The 12,046-nt window shown below is 44.7% G+C and overlaps 1 protein-coding gene across 6 annotated transcripts in view; it reads right to left on the bottom strand.

Moving 5' to 3' along the window:
* The window catches only part of LOC137416763 (reticulon-1-A), a 77,099-nt gene that overhangs the window by 50,806 nt on the left and 14,247 nt on the right, over positions 1 to 12,046 (bottom strand). The window lies entirely within an intron of this gene.

Raw genomic sequence — 12,046 nt, 5'->3', positions numbered from 1 at the left:
ACAGGGGTGAAAACATAACCTCCATCCACCTTTGGTGGCGGCGGTAAAAAGAAAAGGAAAAAAAAGACCGATAGTCTAACAGCAGCATAGCTGGGCTTGTTTGATACATTAGTTAAGTTTAAGAGGGTAGTATGACCTGGGTGGAGATACCAGTTAGCAAATAATGTAAGTATTAAATTATTTTGAAGTACCAGTACTGCAAGTATCTCAACTGTCAAAAAATATGTAAACCACAATCACATACTGTCGTGGCCAAAAATATTAGCACCCTTGCACTTTTTTCAAACAATGCACCATTTCTTCTAGAAAATTGTTGAAATGAAAAAATATTTTCATATCCACATATTAGTCAGGTTCACTATGTTTTTTCGTTCAAAATTTTGGTAGATTAGCAAAACTATACATTTCTGGAATACTCAGGGCATGAGGAATCCAAAAATTAATGTTTGCATTTGCATAGACACCTTTGCGAAAATGACACTCAGGACAGTGATGAAGATCTGTAAAAGCATATTCCTGAACGGTGTAGACCTAGTAGATCCTGTGTATAGGACTTATAGTTCAATCTGATACTAACAAGGCTGCTCTCTTGCTTTATAAACCCATACCTATAACTTCAAAGGATTTGCAATATCATGTATTATGTAATACAGTTATATCACAAATATAAAGACAATGGTTTTCAATTACCTTTGTTTGTTGCTTTTCTATTATCCTGAGCACTATTCTGAGGCCTTTATTGGATTCCTTGACCCAGAAAACATAGGATTCGCACATTTAATTAAGTTTCTAGGTTGACTAGAAGCCGAGATAGCGCAAAATATGTATTTTATGGCGGCCATTTTGAAAATCCAAAATGGCGGCCATGCAGGTGTCTGTGCAAATGCCAACATTGATTTTCGGATTCTCCATGCTCTGAAGATTCCAAAAATGTACGGGTTTGCTAATCCCAAAATTTTGAAAGAAATTATATTTGTTAACATAGTGAACCTGACTCTTCATCACTGTCCTGAGTGTCATTTTCGCAAAGGTGTCTATGGAAATGCAAACATTAATTTTTGGATTCCTCATGCTCTGAGTATTCCAGAAATGTATAGTTTTGCTAATCTACCAAAATTTTGAACGAAATTATATTTGTTAACATAGTGAACCTGACTCTTCATCACTGTCCTGAGTGTCATTTTCGCAAAGGTGTCTATGGAAATGCAAACATTAATTTTTGGATTCCTCATGCTCTGAGTATTCCAGAAATGTATAGTTTTGCTAATCTACCAAAATTTTGAACGAAATTATATTTGTTAACATAGTGAACCTGACTATATGTATTTCTTTGGATTGCAGTGGAACAAAACAACAACAAAAAAAGCTGAAAAAATTACTAAATCTTAGCTTATTCCTCACATAAATCCTAAAATGGTGTGGACAATATTATTGGCACCTTTTGGAAGTTGTTAGAAATAATTATATTTCAAGCAGGTGATTCTCCTTTACTTTGGAATTCAACTCACCTGTGGTGAGGAATTCAACTCACCTGTTGCAGGTGCCTGCAATATAAAAATCACTAATTCAACCAGTTTGAATAGAGAAAAGGAGTCATTCTGCTGTTTTGTGTCACTGTGTGTACCACAATGAGCATGGAGAAAAGAAAGAAAACCGGAGAATTGTCTGAGGAGGTCAGACACAAGATTGTAGCCAAGCATGGATATTCTCAAGCCCACAAGTCCATCTCCAGAGACCTTGATGTTCCTGTGTCCACAATACGCAATGTTATCAGGGAGTTTAAGGTCCATGGCACTGTAGCCAACCTTCCTGGATGTGGACGCAAGAGAAAACTGATCGAAGATTGCAGCGAAGGATTGTTCTAATGGTGGAGAAAGCACCTCGATCAACTGTCAAACAGATTCAAGCTGACCTTCAGACATAAGGTAAGACAGTTTCAACTTGCACCATCTGTCGCGCAACTCATTGAAAGGGGGTTCTATGGTAGGAGACCCAGGAGAACCCCACTGATGAGAGAGAGAGACATAAGAAAGCCCAACTGGACTTTGCCAAAACACACCTGAACAAGCCAAAATCCTTCTGGGAGAACATCCTGTGGAAAGATGAGACCAAATTAGAGCTTTTTGGTAAAGCACATCATCTCTATGTTTACAGAAAACAAAATGAAGCCCTCAAAGAAAAGAACACCAGGATACAGTGAAAGATGGAGGTAGTTCAGTGATATTTTGGGGTTGCTGTGCTGCCTCTGGCACTGGGTGCCTTGAATGTGTGCATGGCATCATGAAATCAGGAGATTACAAAAGCATTCTGGAGCACAATGTTGAACCCAGTGTCAGAAATCTGGGTCTCCGTCGAAGGTCATGGGTCTTGCAGAAGGACAATGACACCAAACACACTTCAAAAAGCACCCAGGATGGTTCACGACAAAACGCTGGACTGTCCTGAAGTGGCCAGCAATGAGTCCAAATCTAAATCCCATTGAACACCTGTGGGGAGATCTGAAAACAGCAGTTGGGAGAAGGAACCTTTCAAATCTGGGAGAACTGGAGGAGTTTGCACAAGAAGAGAGGGCAAAACTGCCAGTAGAGAGGTGTAGGAAGCTCATTCATGACTATAGAAAGCACCCCAGCTAACACAACACCGGTGGGCCAACATTGGCATTTAGTCAATTGGTCGCAAGCGCATTGTTGACGTCGGGGTCCACCATGCCTAATGATTGCACAATTGCGACGTCTATTTTCCAACGTTGGCTTGAAGTTGTCCATTGGTTGCAATTTCGACGATTACTTTCCAACGTTGGCTTGAAGTTGTCCATTGGTTGCAATTTCTACGTTTATTTTCAAACGTTGGCTTAACGTTGTCCATTGGATGCAATTTCGACGATTATTTTCCAATGTGAGCTTGAAGTTGCCCATTGGTTGCAATGTCGACGTTTATTTCCCAACGTTGGCCTGAAGTTGTCCATTGGTTGCAATTTCGACGATTATTTTCCAACGTTGGCTTGAAGTTGTCCATTTTTGCAATTTCGACATTTATTTTCCAACGTTGGCTTGAAGTTGCCCATTGGTTGCAATGTCGACGTTTATTTCCCAACGTTGGCTTGAAGTTGTCCATTGGTTGCAATTTCGACGATTATTTTCCAACGTTGGCTTGAAGTTGCCCATTTTTTAATTTTTTTTATTTTTTGTATACAGAGTCGAGGCTCGTGAAAGAGCTAACATTTATCAAACAAACAAGCAAACAAAGTATATAAAAAGGGGAGCGGTCGACAAGATGGGGAGAGAAGGGGAGGAAGCACACAAACACAACATTTGAGAACAGGGACATCGGGAGATGTTTTTGGAGGGAGAGGGCCTGGGGGGAGGCAGGATAGGTATAAAACGCAAGGACACCAAGGACTTCCAGGAAAGAAGTCAAAAGTCACCTCAAAAAAGTGGATTTGGGGTGAAATTAGCGGGGGTAGAAAAGATCAAGGTTTTGGATTGGGGAAGATAAGAGATGGTGGTGAACAGCCGTTTTAAAGACCTGGAGGGAGGAGTGGGATTGAAGAGAGTGAGGGAGTTTGTTCCAGAGGCGGGAGAAAAGAGGAATGAAGGAGTGAAAGTGAGCAGAGAGTCTTGATTTTGGCAGTTTAACCATAAGAGGGTTGCAGGCAGATCTTGTGCGACCTGCAGGATTATTTGGGGGCCAGAGCCCAGAGAGAGCTGGGGGAGCATGGCCGGAGAGGAGTCGGTAGAAGACGGAAAGACCACCAACCTGCCTGCGGTGATTAAGTGAAAGGCCCTCGGAGATAGCGTCATCGTGGGAGATTCCAATGATTCTGAACGCTTTGGTTTCAACAGCGTGAAGACGAGCTAGGTGTGAGGCAGGAGCACCAGCCCAGAGGGGAGAGCAGTACTCCATTGAGCTGCGGATGAAAGCCTTGTATGTGGTGAGGAGCTCAGGTGTGCCAAGGAAGGACTTCGCACGACGGAGGATGCCCAGTCGGCGACTGGCTTTGGAGGCCAGCTTGGAAATGTGGTTTTCCCAGGAAAGATCATGGCAGATAGTGAGACCCAAAAGCTTGAGTGACAGAACTTCTTGGAGAGGATTATTCAGAAAGTAGATGGGAGGGTTGTCCAGTCGGTCTTTTCGGAGAGACATCGTAAGAGTGTGAGATTTGTCAGGATTGAAAGACATGTTCCACTTGTTTGCCCAGTCTGATTTTGTCCAGGTCTGCAGAGAGTGAGGAGGCTGCAGACTGCCGATCTGAGGGATGAGGAATGGAGCGGCAGAGAGTGGAGTCATCAGCAAAGAGATAGAGAGGATTTTCAAGAGAGTCAGAGAGATCATTGATGAAGACCAGAAAAAGCACAGGGCCCAGAACACTGCCTTGGGGAACTCCAGCCTGAACAGGAAGAGGAGATGAGAGAAACCCATTCAGGGCCACACGTAGACTACGACTAGAGAGGAAGTCCGCCAGCCATGCGTGGAGATTTCCATGGATACCAAAGGAGGAGAGTTTGGTGAGCAGAGCGGGGTGCCAGACCGTATCGAAGGCACGTGATATGTCGAGGGAGACAGCTCTAATTTCCTGTTTGGCATTGAGGACATCCATCCATTGTTGAGACAGCAGAAGCAGCATGTCCAGAGTAGAGTGACCTGGTCTGAAACCAAATTGATGATCAGAGATCAAGCCATTGGAGAAGAGCAAAGATTTCATATCTGAAGCAATGATGGATTCCATGACTTTGCTGATAATAGGGAGAAGGCTGATTGGTCTGTAGTTGCTAGGATCTGTTTTTGCACCTTTTTTGTGCAAAGCGGTGATGTTGGCTGATTTCCAAGCAGATGGCAGTTGACCTTGAGCAAATGAGAGGGTGAAGAGAACAGAGAGAGGGAGTGAAAGAGCGGAAGAACAGGATTTTAGGACCCGTGGGCTGATGCCGTCAGGTCCAGTTGCAGAATCAGAGTCGAGGGTTGACAGAAACTTTTCCACCTTGTCAGGAGGAAAGGACACGGAGTCCAGGAGCAGCTGGGTACGACTGGGTATGGTGGGTACAGAGAGGGATGGGTTTGGGACACAAGATTTAGAGGCATACACAGAGTTGAGGCATTCAGCTTTTTCACGTGCGTAGTCAGCTGTGTAGCAGTTTGAGGTAAGGGAGGGGATGGAGGGGGAACAAACACCAGAAACAGATTTGACCAGACGCCACCAGGATTTGGAAGAGGGAGACAGATAAGAGAGTTCGGTCTTGAGAACGGAGAGATATTGTTTCCTGGCTCGCCTGAGGGTGGACACACACTTGTTTCGGGCTTTGTGAAAGGAAATGAGATTTCCTTCCGTTGGATTTGCTTTCCAGGAGACGAAAGCAAGTTGTTTCAGGGCAACAGCCTCACCACAAGATTCCGTGTACCATGGATGGGAGGAAGGGTATGACAACTGAAGACGAGATGGGATAAATCTGTGCATGAGAGAGAGCAATTTACTTTGGAAGAATTCCCAGGATGAGTTGATGTCAGAGGTGGTAGAGATGGGAGACCAGTCCAGATGATTGATGGCTGCTTGAAGACCGTGCCAGTTGGCCTGAGTGAAATGCCAGACTCGTCGACGCTGAGCAGGCTTCCTGAGAATGGTCAGAGAGATGTCAATTTTAACAAGCACATGATCAGATGATTCGATTGGAGCAGAAGAAGAGCAGCAGACATTTTCAGGGAAGTTAGTCATAACCAAGTCCAGAAGAGAAGATGCTCCGTTGACTGAGATCCGGGTCGGGAAATTGACAGATTGTGTCAGTCCCAGTGAGTCGCAGAAGTCCTTTGCTGAGGAGCCATGGCTGGTGAGAGAGGTACCCACACCCAGCCAACTGGCATGGTGACAATTGAAATCACCACATATGAGGAAGAGAGAGTTGGGATGAGTAGATAGAAGTTGGTCCATATTATCAGACAGCGAGATGTAGATGGAGTCATCACTGTTTGGTGGACGGTACAACACACATATGAACAAGAGGTGGGAGCGAAGGGGAAGCCGTAGCCAGAGGTATTCCTGGGGGTGGGGTGGAGAGAGTGCAGTGCAGGGCGAGTGAGGAAGAGAGTTTTTGATAAAGATAGCAACCCCACCTCCAGGACGAGGCTCAGGTCTATCATACCGGAGGAGGGAGTAACCCGGGAGAGATACTAAGGAATCAGAGACATCATGAAGGAGGAAAGTTTCTGTTAAGCAGATCACGTCTGGTTTGACAGAAGCAACCTGTATGGAGAGATCAGTTAAGTTTGAACGAAGGCCCCGGATGTTTGAGGTCCATACCGTTAATGAAGAGGAAGGGGGAGCATCGGATACAGATCAGGGGGAGGAGGGGTAGGGTAAGATGTGGAAGAGGTGGAAGAGGTAGGGAGAGCTGTTGAAGGTGTGTCAGAGATTTCAGAATAGCTCGGAGAAAGGGAAGGATGGGGCAGACAAAAGGTTTGATGGTGATTGGGTGAGGCACAATGAGGTGTTATTTGAGGAGGGGGAAGAGCGAGGCAGAAGGTTGGGGGAAATGGAGGTGAGAGTTGGAAGGGGGAAGAAGCGGGGAGGACGCTTTGAGGAGGGGGAGTGAGAGGGGGGAAATTGAGAAGAAATGAGGGTGGGGAGATTTGAAGGGGAAGGGCGAGGGGGGAGTTTAGGAGGGAAGGGACAAGGGGAGGGATTTGAAAGAGATGGGATATGGGGGAGATTTGGAGGGGAGGGGTGAGGGAGGAGTCTAGGAGGGGAGGGGTGAGGGGGAGTCTTGGAGGGGAGGGGTGAGGGGGAGTCTTGGAGGGGAGGGGTGAGGGGGTAGTTTAGGAGGGAGGGGGCAAGGGGGGAGATTTGAAAGGGATGGGTGATGGGGAGGATTAGGAGGGGAGGGGAAAGGGGGAAGATTTGAAAGGGATGGGTGATGGGGAAGATTTGGAGGGGAGGGGTGATGGGGAAGATTTGGAGGGGAGGGGTTATGGGGAAGATTTGGAGGGGAGGGGTGAGATTGGATTTTAGAAAGTGTACGATTAATGGGAAACGAACATTTATTGCAAAATGTGTTTCTTGTGACCTTCGAGTCAAAAATACATTTAAGGACGCTGGATGGAGGATGGAGTGCAGGAGAGTTTAGGGAATGTAGAAAAGAGGCACTATAAGAGATGGAATTTTTTTTTGGGATGAATACATTTGGTGAGCAAGTCGAAAGCAGCCTTTTAAAGAAGAAGAAAAAGGTGTTATAATATACGACGGAATACAGAACTTGAGGGGAAAGTGTAAACATTGTAAGGTTAATAACAGTGAAAACTATCTGGGGAAATGGGGGAGAAACACGTGGTCGAAGAACGAACGAACGAATAAACGAATGAGAACAAAGAATAAGATCAGAGAAGGAAATGTTTTTTTTGTTGTTGTTGTTTTTTGGAGTTGAGATTTACACAAGGAAGTAGGCTATGGGGTGAAAAGACTGGGAAAAGCAGAGGAGAGGGCATTGGTTGCAATATCGACGTTTATTTTCCAACGTTGGCTTGAAGTTGTCCATTGGTTGCAATTTTACGATCACTTTCCACCGTTGGCTTGACGTTGTCCATTGGTTGCAATTTCGACGTTTATTTTCCAACGTTGGCTTGGCGTTGTCCATTGGTTGCAATTTCGACGATTATTTTCCAACGTTGGCTTGAAGTTGTCCCTTGGTTGCAATTTTGACGATCATTTTCCAACGTTGGCTTGACGTTGTCCATTGGTTGCAATTTCGACGATTATTTTCCAACGTTGGCTTGACGTTGTCCATTGGTTGCAATTTCGACGATTATTTTCCAACGTTGGCTTGACGTTGTCCATTGGTTGCAATGTCGACGTTTATTTCCCAACGTTGGCTTGACGTTGTCCATTGGTTGCAATGTCGACGTTTATTTCCCAACGTTGGCTTGAAGTTATCCATTGGTTGCAATTTCGACGTTTATTTCCCAACGTTGGCTTGACGTTGTCCATTGGTTGCAATGTCGACGTTTATTTCCCAACGTTGGCTTGACGTTGTCCATTGGTTGCAATGTCGACGTTTATTTCCCAACGTTGGCTTGACGTTGTCCATTGGTTGCAATGTCGACGTTTATTTCCCAACGTTGGCATGAAGTTATCCATTGGTTGCAATTTCGACGTTTATTTTTCAACGTTGGCTTTACGTTGTCCATTGGTTGCAATTTCGACGATTATTTTCCAACGTTGGCTTGACGTTGTCCATTGGTTGCAATATCGACGTTTATTTCCCAACGTTGGCTTGACGTTGTCCATTGGTTGCAATTTCGACGTTTATTTTTCAATGTTGGCTTGACGTTGCAATTCGACGATTATTTTCCAACGTTGGCTTGACATTGTCCATTGGTTGCAATGTCGACGTTTATTTTCCAACGTTGGCTTGACGTTGTCCATTGGTTGCAATTTCGACGATTATTTTCCAACGTTGGCTTGACGTTGTCCATTGGTTGCAATTTCGACAATTATTTTCCAACGTTGGCTTGACGTTGTCCATTGGTTGCAATTTCGACGATTATTTTCCAATGTTGGCTTGAAGTTGTCCATTGGTTGCAATTTCGACGTTTATTTTCCAACGTTGGCTTGACGTTGTCCAATGGTTGCAATTTCGACGATCATTTTCCAACGTTGGCTTGACGTTGTCCATTGGTTGCAATTTCGACGTTTATTTTCCAACGTTGGCTTGACGTTGTCCATTGGTTGCAATGTCGACGATTATTTTCCAACGTTAGCTTGACGTTGTCCATTGGTTGCAATTTCGACGATTATTTTCCAACGTTGGCTTGAAGTTGTCCATTGGTTGCAATTTTGACGATCATTTTCCAACGTTAGCTTGAAGTTGTCCATTGGTTGCAATTTCGACGATTATTTTCCAACGTTGGTTTGACGTTGTCCATTTTTATTTTTTTTGTATACAAGATCGAGGCTCGTGAAAGAGCGAACATTAATCACACAGAAAGACAAACAGACAAACCGACACATAAAACAAATAACATCGGGAGCGGTAGACAAGATGGGGAGAGAGGGGGAAGGACACAAACAACATTTGAGAGCAGGGACTGAGAGACATGGAGACATCGAGAGATCTGTGGGAGGGAGAGGGCTTTGGGGGGGGAGGCATGGGAAGGGGGGGTGGGAGAGGTATAAAACATATGGACACTGCCAGGACTTCCAGGAAAGAAGTTGGAATTTCAAACAAGGTGGATCTGGGGTGAATTAGTGGGGGTAGAAAAGATCAAGGTTTTGGATGGGGGAAGATAAGAGATGGTGGTGAACAGCTGTTTTAAAGACCTGGAGGGAGGAGTGGGATTGAAGGGAGTGTGGGAGTTTGTTCCAGAGGCGGGAGAAAAGAGGAATTAAAGAGTGAAGGTGAGCAGAGAGCCGAGATTTCGGCAGTTTAACCATCAGAGGGTTGCTGGCAGATCTTGTGCGACCTGTAGGAATATTTGGGGGACAGAGCACAGAGAGAGCTGGGGGAGCAAGGCCGGAGAGGAGTCGGTAGAAGACAGAAAGACCACCAACCTGCCTGCGGTGAGTGAGTGAAAGGCCCTCAGAGATAGCTTCATCGCGGGAGATTCCAATGATTCTGAAAGCTTTGGATTCAACAGCGTGAAGCCGAGCTAGGTGTGAGGCAGGAGCACCGGCCCATAGGGGAGAACAGTATTTTCCAACGTTGGCTTGACGTTGTCCATTGGTTGCAATGTCGACGTTTATTTTCCAACGTTGGCTTGACGTTGTCCATTGGTTGCAATTTCGACGATTATTTTTTCAACGTTGGCTTGACGTTGTCCATTGGTTGCAATTTCGACGTTTATTTTCCAACGTTGGCTTGACGTTGTCCATTGGTTGCAATTTCGACGATTATTTTTTCAACGTTGGCTTGACGTTGTCCATTGGTTGCAATGTCGACGTTTATTTTCCAACGTTGGCTTGACGTTGTCCACTGGTTGCAATGTCGACGATTATTTTTTCAACGTTGGCTTGACGTTGTCCATTGGTTGCAATTTCGACGTTTATTTTCCAACGTTGGCTTGACGTTGTCCATTGGTTGCAATATCGACGATTATTTTCCAACATCGGCCTAACTTTGCCTCTTGGTTGCAAACGCGACGTCTATTTTCCAACGTTCGCCCAAAGATGTGTGTTGGTTGTGAAGGTGAATCCAAACCGAACTAGATAGTATTCATAGAATACTTACCCTTCGCAGTCAACTTGGTGTGAGCCAACTCTTCTGTTTTTGAACGTTTCTTTTTCTTTGATCCAATATGGCTGCCAGACCACGTGAGCGATAACATCATACATTTATATTCTCTAATATAATTATTGCATAGTTCACGCTCAATAAATTTCAAACTGATCAGACTAAGCGTTGTCCCTGTCGAATTATGACATCACACTTATGGCACCAATAGAGTCATCGTTAACACCTATTCCCCATATGGAGTTATTTACAACTAGGACGTGCCCGTACGTGGGTGCCCGTTCCTTGCCAAAAAAAAAAAAAAAAAAAAATTTGTGTAGGGGTGTGTGTGTGTAAACATCCTAGGGCGTGCCCGTACGTGGGTGCAAAAAAACATGCGTGCAAACAACAACAACAAAAAAAAAAACTTTGAAACCACGTGGCAGTAACGACCACAGAACCCCCCTCCCTCTATTTACATGAATGGTTTGGTCCATTCGCAACGACCACAGAACCCCCCCCTCTATTTACATGAATGGTTTGGTCCATTCGCAAAGCCAAAGCGAACGACCACAGAACACCCCCCCCCCCCTCTATTTACATGAATGGTTTGGTCCATTCGCAAAGCCAAAGCGAACGGCGAACGGCTAAATCGCCATAGCTCGGTAAGTACTTGTCCGATTAATTTCAAACCTTGAAAAGGCACATCCTCGGGTCCCCAGCAATATACCTGGCAAGTTTCAAGTATATCGGACCGGTAGTTGTCGAGAAACAGCGGTCACAGACAAACAAACGTACAAACGTACAAACGTACAAACGTACAGAGATTACTGGAATTATAGATAGACTAGGGCATGCCCGTACTATATCTATATCTAAAATTATATCCCCCCCCTCTATTTACATGAAATGGTTTGGTCCAAAGCGAACGGCTTGCGAGTGGTGACAATCCCCCCCCCTCTATTTACATGCAATGGTTTGGTCCAAAGCGAACGGCTTCCGGAGTTTGGTAAAGAAATCGCCATCGCGTGCACAAACGCGCAGGAAAGCGAATGAATCGCAAATTCGTTTTTATTAGTTGTAAAACATAGTTTAACGCCAACATAGTTTGCAAACGTGAAATAAATGAATACGCTGTCAAATGTGCCATCCGAGGCAGAGTGTGCCCGCCACGTTCGGCACACGCGATCGTTCGCTGCTCTCTGATTGGTTGAATCGTTTTTTGGACATAGCTCGGTAAGTAATTGTCCGATTAATATGAAACCTTGAAAAGGCACATCCTCGGGTCCCCAGCAATATACCTGGCAAGTTAAAAGTATATCGGACCCGTGGTTGTCGAGAAACAGCGGTCACAGACAAACAAACGTACAGACGTACAGACGTACAGACAGAGATTACTGGAATTATAGATAGATGAGCCATGTTTCAATTTTTTTCCATAGAGCAGTTTTGGAGATATGGAGGTGCAACGTTTTTCGGTTTCTCCAAGATGGCGCCTGTACCACATGACCTATGACGTCATGATTATTAAAATACTCCAAAGGAGGAGGCACTCCTTTGGTGAAAATTGTGTCCATCAGACTAACAGTTGCTGAAATTTTTAAAATAATGATCGGATGGATGTGTTGTATTTGTCGAATTATGACGTCATAACGAAGGCACCGATGACATTCATTAACATATCTTATCCCCCATGGGGAGTCGGTGACAATGAGCCAGGTCTCAATTTTTTCCATGGAGTGGTCTCAGAGATATAGAGGTGCGATGTTTTTCCAAGATGGCGCCTGTTCCGTGTGAGCTATGGCGTCATAATAATCATTAAAATATTCTACAGGAGGATGAAAATGGTGAAAATT

This window comes from Myxine glutinosa, chromosome 12, assembly GCF_964187855.1.
Source record: "Myxine glutinosa chromosome 12, kmMyxGlut1.1, whole genome shotgun sequence".
Lineage (NCBI taxonomy): Eukaryota > Metazoa > Chordata > Myxini > Myxiniformes > Myxinidae > Myxine > Myxine glutinosa.
The sequence above is the reverse complement of the archived record's forward strand: the minus strand, read 5'-3'. Positions and strand labels throughout refer to the sequence as shown.